The following is a 7,660-nucleotide window of genomic DNA, read 5'->3' on the forward strand; positions in this document are numbered from 1 at the left end:
GGATCCCGGGGCGTTCAAGGCGAGGGCTTTAGCTGCTAGGCTACGCCGCCGGGCCCAGTGAATTTTTTTTAAAAGACTGAATCTTACCCCCTTGTACTAATACAAGCCAGACAAGGATATCTCTTCTCTCCTTGTTATTGGATATTGTTTTAGTTGCCAACTTGTGCAATAAAGGAAGGAAAATAAAATTCATACCGATCAGGAGCAGGAAATCTTTGCATATGATTGTGCAGGAAGATGTCAACAACAACAAAACCTTTAGAATGGCAAGTATATTCAGTAAGATTTTAGGAGACAGGCCCATGTAAATGAATCAATTGTATTTACATACACTAACACATCAGCACTAAAGTCGAAATACAATAGTACCAGGAAAAAGTGCTTAGGTGTGAATCTAAGGAAAAACATATGGGGTTTAGATGTTGACAACTATACTGCTGCTTCAAGCAATGAAACAAAATAGAAATAAGTGGAGAGAAATGTTGTGTTAATGAATTGCAAACCATAAAGACATCAGTTCTTCACACATTTCTGTATAATTCTATCAAAATCCCAGTGTGAGATTTGTGGGTATTAAAAAGAAAATGAAGCAGTTAAAATAATACTGAGAAAAATCAGAACTGGGCTGCATTAAGTAGGTGTGTACAAGTACAAATGAATCAGTACATTTGCTAGCAGGGCTGACACATCAATAAGCCTGTGTTGAGAATCTGGAACATACCACCACTAACATATCCAGTAAAGTTTTGACAAAATGTGAGAAGAACTCCATGGAGAAAAGAGCTTTTCAGTGAATGTCAAGAGTGATCATGCTTTTAGACATGAAAACATGAACCTCAGTTTCAGTTTTATAACCCACGAAAAGACAAACACTCAGTGGATTACGGATTTTTAAAATAAGCTTGTCTTTTAATTCCATTTTCTAGAAGCTTTTTTTTAAAAAGAGGTTTTTAAAATATATTTTTTGAAAGGCAGAGCAAAGAGAGGGAGAGATCTTTCATGTACTGGTTTATTCCTAAAATGTTAACAACATTCCGGACCGAGCCAGGAGTCATAAACTCCACCTAGGTCTCCCAGGTGACTGGAAGGATTGTTTGACCATCCCCCGATGTCACTGTGCTGCAGCTTTGGACTTGGTGCACGGAGACAATAATAACACGCGTGAACTACTGACTGGTCAACAGCCGAAATTTATTAACAGCACCAGACTTTTAAAGGAACGTAGTACGCAGGCATCCAGGGAGGAGGGGCTTGAGCCATTTACATCTCAACAGCATGGTACAGTTCCGCCAAACACAGCTAGTTCCACCAGCAGGTTCCTTATCTAAACCTGTGACCCGGTATGTTTCCTGCTCATTTATCACCATATCAATTGCTCCTGACGCCTTCAGGGGCGATTCAACTGGCTATCACTCCACAATAGCAAAGATTCTGAACGTCCTTCTACAACCTGATGCCTTCCGTATATGTTAGAAGAGGATTATATAGTTAAAATTCATTTCCAGGTACTTCGATATGGGACTCAAATGTCCCAAGCCTCAGCTTAACACACTGTGGCCACAACATATATCCCCTGGATTTTTAAATTGAAATGTGAATGTAAGACTATAAAGTTTTTATTTAAAAGCAAAGGGGAAAAAAATAAGTGAATCATCGGACGGAAGATCTTCCTCTCTGTCTCTCCTCTCTGTGTATCTGACTTTGTAACAAAAATAAATCAATCTTTAAAAAAAACAAAAAAATAAAAAAATTAATGATTTTTACTGGAAAGGCAGATTTATATAGAGAAGAAGAGACAGAAACAAAGATCTTCCATCCACTGGTTCACTTCCCAAGTAGCCTCAATCCCAGAGCTGAGCCGATCTGAAACCAGGAGCCATAAATATCATTAGCAATTACTACAAATAGTTATATGCCAATAAATAGGAAAATCAAGAATGGATAGATTTCTAGACACATATGTCTACTGAAACAGAATCATAAGGATATTGAAAACCTAAATAGACCAATAACCAGGACAGGTACTTGATCAGTAATAGACTTTCCCAAAGTCCAGGACCAGATGGCTTCACTGCTCAATTCTAACAAAGCTTTCAAGAACTAATTCCAGTTCTGCACAATCTATCCAAAACTACAGAAAGGAAATCCTCCAAAACTCTTCCTTAGAGGCTAATACCACCTTAATTACAAAACCAGAAAAAGATACAACAGAGAAGAAGAAAGGAAGAGCAATATCTCTGATATATATAGATTCAAAAATCCTCAAGAAAATACTAGCTAATTGAATTCAACAACATATGAGAAAGATCATTCACCCCACCAAGCAGTATTTATCCCTTGTATGTGGGGTGGATCAACATACGTAAACCAGTGAGTGTGATACACAAGATTAACTGAAGAATTAAAACCACAATTATCTCAACAGATGCAGAAAAAACATTCAATAAAACACAGCACACTTTAATGATTAAAAAAAAAAACCCTAAGCAAATTTGATGTAGAATTAAAGCAATATATGAAAACTCCAATGCCATTGTCATATTGAATGGGAGAAAGCTAGAGACATTCACCAAGATCTGGAACCAGACACAGATGCCCACACTCACCAATGTTATTCAATATAGTCCTGGATGTTTTAACCAGAGCTATTAGGCAAGAAAAAAAATAAATAAAAGGGATACAAATTGGAAGGGAAGAAAGGGAAGAAGTAAAGCTATCTGTTTGCAGAGGACATGATTCTCTATATAGTGGAGCCATAAGACTTTATTAAGAGACTACACAACAGATGGAAGGCTAATATTCAAGATTCACAAAGAGCTTCAGAAACTCAACAACAGCAAAATGGCCCTATTAGGAAATGGACAAAGGAAATGAGGGGGAATTTTTCAAAAGAACAAATTCCAATGGTTAATAGACACATGAAAAATTCTTAACCTCCTAGTTATTAGGGAAATGCAAATAAAAACCACATTGGGAGACTCGCAAGATGGCCGACATAGGAGGAAGACTGTGAGAGAGCTCACAGACAGAGAGGGCTAGAACGCGACAAAAGAGTAAGTGGAGCAGCATAGAACTACAGGGAGAAGAACGTGAAGTTCCCTGGACAGTGTGGAACCAAAAAAATCCACACAACTCGGAAGAGCAACCAGGGAAAAACAAAAAAGAAAGGGCAGGGGAGACGACTTTCCGCTCCTGACCTGCTGAGTCACCTCTGAGTGCAGACACTGAAAGCCGCGGACCGATCCGGAGACCGACCCGCAAACCGACCTGCAAACCGACCCGCAGACGCAGTGGCCGTGAGGACCAGCGGTGATTGGGACCCTCTGGCATCTGCTCACCCTGGTCACCAGGACCCTGAATCACCGGGACCCGCCGGCATCAGCCCACCCTGGTCACCAAGCCCCGCCGGGACCTGCCCCAGCCGCAGCCTCCAGGTTCCACCCCGCCTGCACCCGCAGCGACCAGCAACGGACACAGCAGTCGCTGGGAGACGCACCTGCGGCGAGGATTCCGACCAGAGGAAGAGGCAGACTGAAAGAACCTGAGGTTTGAGTGAGTTGGGTGGGGACAGTGGTGGGTTGGAGGCTTCGGGAGTTGGCCCCCCAGGGGCATGCACAGAGCCTGAACACAATTGGTGCTCGTCTCCCCAGCCCTCCCCCACCCCCAGACTCCAGCGTCTAGAGACACAGGGCGAGTGCCTTGAAACTGCCAAAACTGTGTCTGGGAGAAAGGCAAAAGGCACATTGGATACTCCCCCGTGCCTTTGCGGTGTGGCACTCAGCTGGGCGGTGCTATCCCACAGGAACCCAAGCACGCCATCTGGGCTGGGCAGTCCTGTGCTAGCGCTGGGGCGGCCGGTCCCTTGCAAGCGCTGGGGTGGGCGGGCCTGTACAGGAAGCGCTTCCAGAGAGCACCTGGAACACCCCACGCCCTATAGTCCCCTGCTCCGAGCCCTGTGATCCCGCGCACAGGGGGCACGCACAGAGAGTGCCTTCACTCCCCCACGTCCTGTGGTAGCATACCTGTAGGGGACGAGCTGAGAGTGCGCTTTGAATCCGCTGGGCCCTGGAAGTGGCGCTCTGAGGCCCAGTGTTCTGGAGACGCACCAAAAGTGCCTTGAAAATTCCCACACCCTGCTACTCCACGCCTGCAGACTCCGATCTCTACAGGATAGTGCTTGGAGACCCCTCAGCACACTGGTGCCTAGGTCTCTCAAAAAAGATACACTAACACAATGGGAAGAAATACCAGAAAAGGTAATGATCCAGATGAGAGTGCTGCCCCAAGAAGTTCCAGTTTAAATGTGGACACTTTGCATGATATTTGGAGACTCTGGATCTCACCTAAGCCTTTTGCTTTATAGACAGGTGTTTTTAGGCACTACTATGGGCCCAGAATGAGATTGACTCTTTACTACCAGATGTAGGGAAAGATCCAAGCACCCTGCCTGGCCACTGTGCACACCTCAGTTGGGGTGAGGGCTCCTGGATATCCTAGGTGAACGTGGAGCTCCAGCTTCCCAGGGGTTCTGCCCTGACACCCAGGGAGCGTGGCCTGTGACTTCTGGGCAATGATCCACAACCAGACTCTCCACCAGCCACTCTGAGAGCATACTGGTAGGAGTGAGGGACACTGCACCAGTGCTGGCAGGAAGGGCAAGCCCGAGGTCCCCATATATCCACTGACACAATGCAGAGGCCTTTTTGCCAGCCCCACAGGAAGAAAAGCTGCAGCTCCCCAGCCATGCTAACACCAAGTCCACAGTGGTTTGGAGATGCTGTGTCACAGTCTCAGAGGAGTGCAGGTTGGGCCCCACAGCTTTGCATTTTCCAATGGCATCTGGTTGCAATGGAGGGATATTGAATACAGGCTTCTATCTCATATTGCTGCATCATTTCTGACCCTATTTTTTAACAGACCAAGCTTTCCTTTCCTTTCTGTCTCTTTCCGGAGTCCAAGATGTCGAAGTGAGGACGTGGCGGGTCCTCCAGCACCAAGTTTCGCATTTCCCTGGGTCTCCCCGTGGATGTTAAGTGTGCGGACAACATAGGAGCCAAAAACCTCTACATCATCTCCATGAAGGGGATCAAGGCATGGCTGAATAGGCTCCCTGCCGCCAGCGTCCGGGACATGGTGATGGCCACAGTCAAGAGAGGCAAGCCAGAGCTGCGGAAGAAGGAACTTCCAGCCATGGTAATTCGACAATGAAAGTCATATAGAAGAAAAGATGGTGTTTCTTTATTTTGAAGATAATGCAGGAGTCATAATAAACAACAAAGGCGAGATGAAAGGTTCTACCATCACTGGACCAGTTGCAAAGGAGTATGCAGACTTGTGGCCCAGGATTGCATCCAGCACAGGCAGCATCGCCTAATTATTCCGTGTATTTATATAAAAAAGATAACCAATTAAAATTATTTGCACCAAAAGAGAGAGCAGGCTTTGATTGAGACATCTGGGATCTGAAACTAGGGACATAATGAGCTTCTGCCACTCCAGGTCTGGGATGCATGAAGTAAAGAGGACTCCAGAATCCAGGGACTTGCGCTATTTCTCAAGTCCCAAGGTCCCTTGCTGTGGCCTTTTGCCTACCTGAGTCTGATAATTATTCTCTGAACTTATCCAAGAGTTTTGGAGGCTCACATTGGGAGACAAAGGGAAAAGCCTGCCCACTACACCTTCTCAGAAACGGAAGTCCCCATAAAAAAAGTTGGTTTATTTGAAAGGCAGGGCTAGAGAGAGAGAGAAATACTCTATCCACTGATTTATTCCTCAAATGGCCACAGCTGCCAGAGCCGGTCCAGGATGAAGCCGGGAGTATCTCCCATGTGAGTGCAGGAACCCATGCAGTCAATCATCTTTTCTTATTTTTTTAAGGCAAATTGGCAGACAGCTGGATTAAAAGTGGAGCCAGGGGCCTGGTGCAGTAGCGTATAGGCTAAAGTCCTCGCCTTGAACACGCCGGGATCCCATATGGGCACCGGTTCTAATCCCGGTAGCCACACTTCCCATTCAGCTCCCTGCTTATGGTCTGGAAAAGCAGTCGAGACCGGTCCAAAGCTTTGGGACCCTGCACCCACGTGGGAGACCCGGAAGAGCTCCTAGCTCCTGGCTCCTGGCTCCTGGCTTTGGATTGGCTCAGCTCCAGCCATTGCAGCCGCTTGGGGAGTAAACCATCAGATGGAAGATATTCCTCTCTGTCTCTCCTGCTCTCCGTATATCTGCCTTTCCAATAAAAATTAATAAATATTTATTACAAAATGAAATAGGAGAATCAAGATGGCAGAATAGGGTAAGGACACGTTTAAATGGATAGAAAAACATTTAATCAGGATGAAGCAGAGAGGACATATTCCAGGAAACAGGAGAGGACAGAACAACAGCAGAGGGGTACCTGGAGACTGACAGACACAGGAAAGCAGCGAAAACAATGGTGTGGTGTTGCAATGACTGATACTCCAGCAGCAATCAGCTAAGGCGATCTGAACTCCACCAGCAGCCAGAATTCCACCAGCAACCAGGTGGAAAGGGACTTTCACTGGGAGCTTGGGAGGTAAACACAAAGAACTGTCCATCCTGCTGGTCCATTTCATTTGGCCAGGAGCAAAGACAGCAGCAGATCACAGACGGACAGTGCAAGAACAGGGTGGATTTCATAGCCCAGTCAGTTCCCTAGAGCCGAAATGGGCACCATTTTGCGTAAGGAGGCAAAGGCAAGGGAAAGAATTGAGCATATGCTGAACTGGGAGTGAACTCATTTCTGACTCAGTGAACTGCAGCAACATGGCATTCTTTTTTTTAATTTTAATTACATTGCATTATGTGACACCGTTTCATAAGCTCTGGGGATGCCCCAACCCCTCCCTGCACCCTCCCCCCATGGTGGATTCCTCCACCTTGTTGCTGTATTACATTTTTCTGGGTTTTTTTTTTTTTGGATTACATTGCATTATGTGACATGGTTTTATAGGCCCTGCGATTCTCCCCCCGCCCCCCTTGATGTATTCCTCCACCTTGAGCAACATGGCATTCTACAGGTTCCACCCAAGACAGGTCTGGGTAGCCCTAAGACCTGATGGCCAGCAGACCAAGAATTGTAGTAGTGGTATGTAGGGGCCATTTTGTACACTGTGGCAATAGCTTTAGGACTGCAGGGGACAACAGAGAACTGTGTACGTGCTGAGCTTGTGAGAACTCACTGAGTTCAGTGGATTGCAGGAAAATAATACTGACTGTGGCATCGTATGGGTCAAAATAGGCCCGTGTGGCACCCAGACCTAATGTCCAACAGGTTCTGACAAGATCAGCACCACCAACAACCGAACTATATAGGACACCTGGTGTCTCTCTAATCCTGGGACCTGCTCCAACGAAAAGTGGGAGAAAGGTTGCAGAGACAATGATGCAACCTCAGCATGGTCTCACAGGAGGAGGAGAGTGGTGAGCCAGGAGTTGGGGCTACAGAGTTCTTGGTGGAAAACTAACATAAGAATCCAGACCTGGAACTCGCTGGAGGTTGTGGCACAAGTGGCTGCAAGCAAAAAGTTGTGTACCAACCGAGAAAAGTAAAATCGAACCGTAGACCTGTGAGTGACAGAGCTTAGAAACCTACCACAAGGAGAAGACTCTGCTAACCAGAAGTGCAATGACCAAGAACAAA

At 46.0% G+C, this 7,660-nt stretch overlaps 1 pseudogene; it reads left to right on the forward strand.

Moving 5' to 3' along the window:
• The first annotated feature begins 4,959 nt into the window (after nt 1–4,959).
• Nucleotides 4,960–5,402, forward strand: LOC131480377 (large ribosomal subunit protein uL14-like; annotated as a pseudogene).
• Nucleotides 5,403–7,660: the final 2,258 nt, after the last annotated feature.

Source organism: Ochotona princeps, chromosome 5 (assembly GCF_030435755.1).
Source record: "Ochotona princeps isolate mOchPri1 chromosome 5, mOchPri1.hap1, whole genome shotgun sequence".
NCBI lineage: Eukaryota > Metazoa > Chordata > Mammalia > Lagomorpha > Ochotonidae > Ochotona > Ochotona princeps.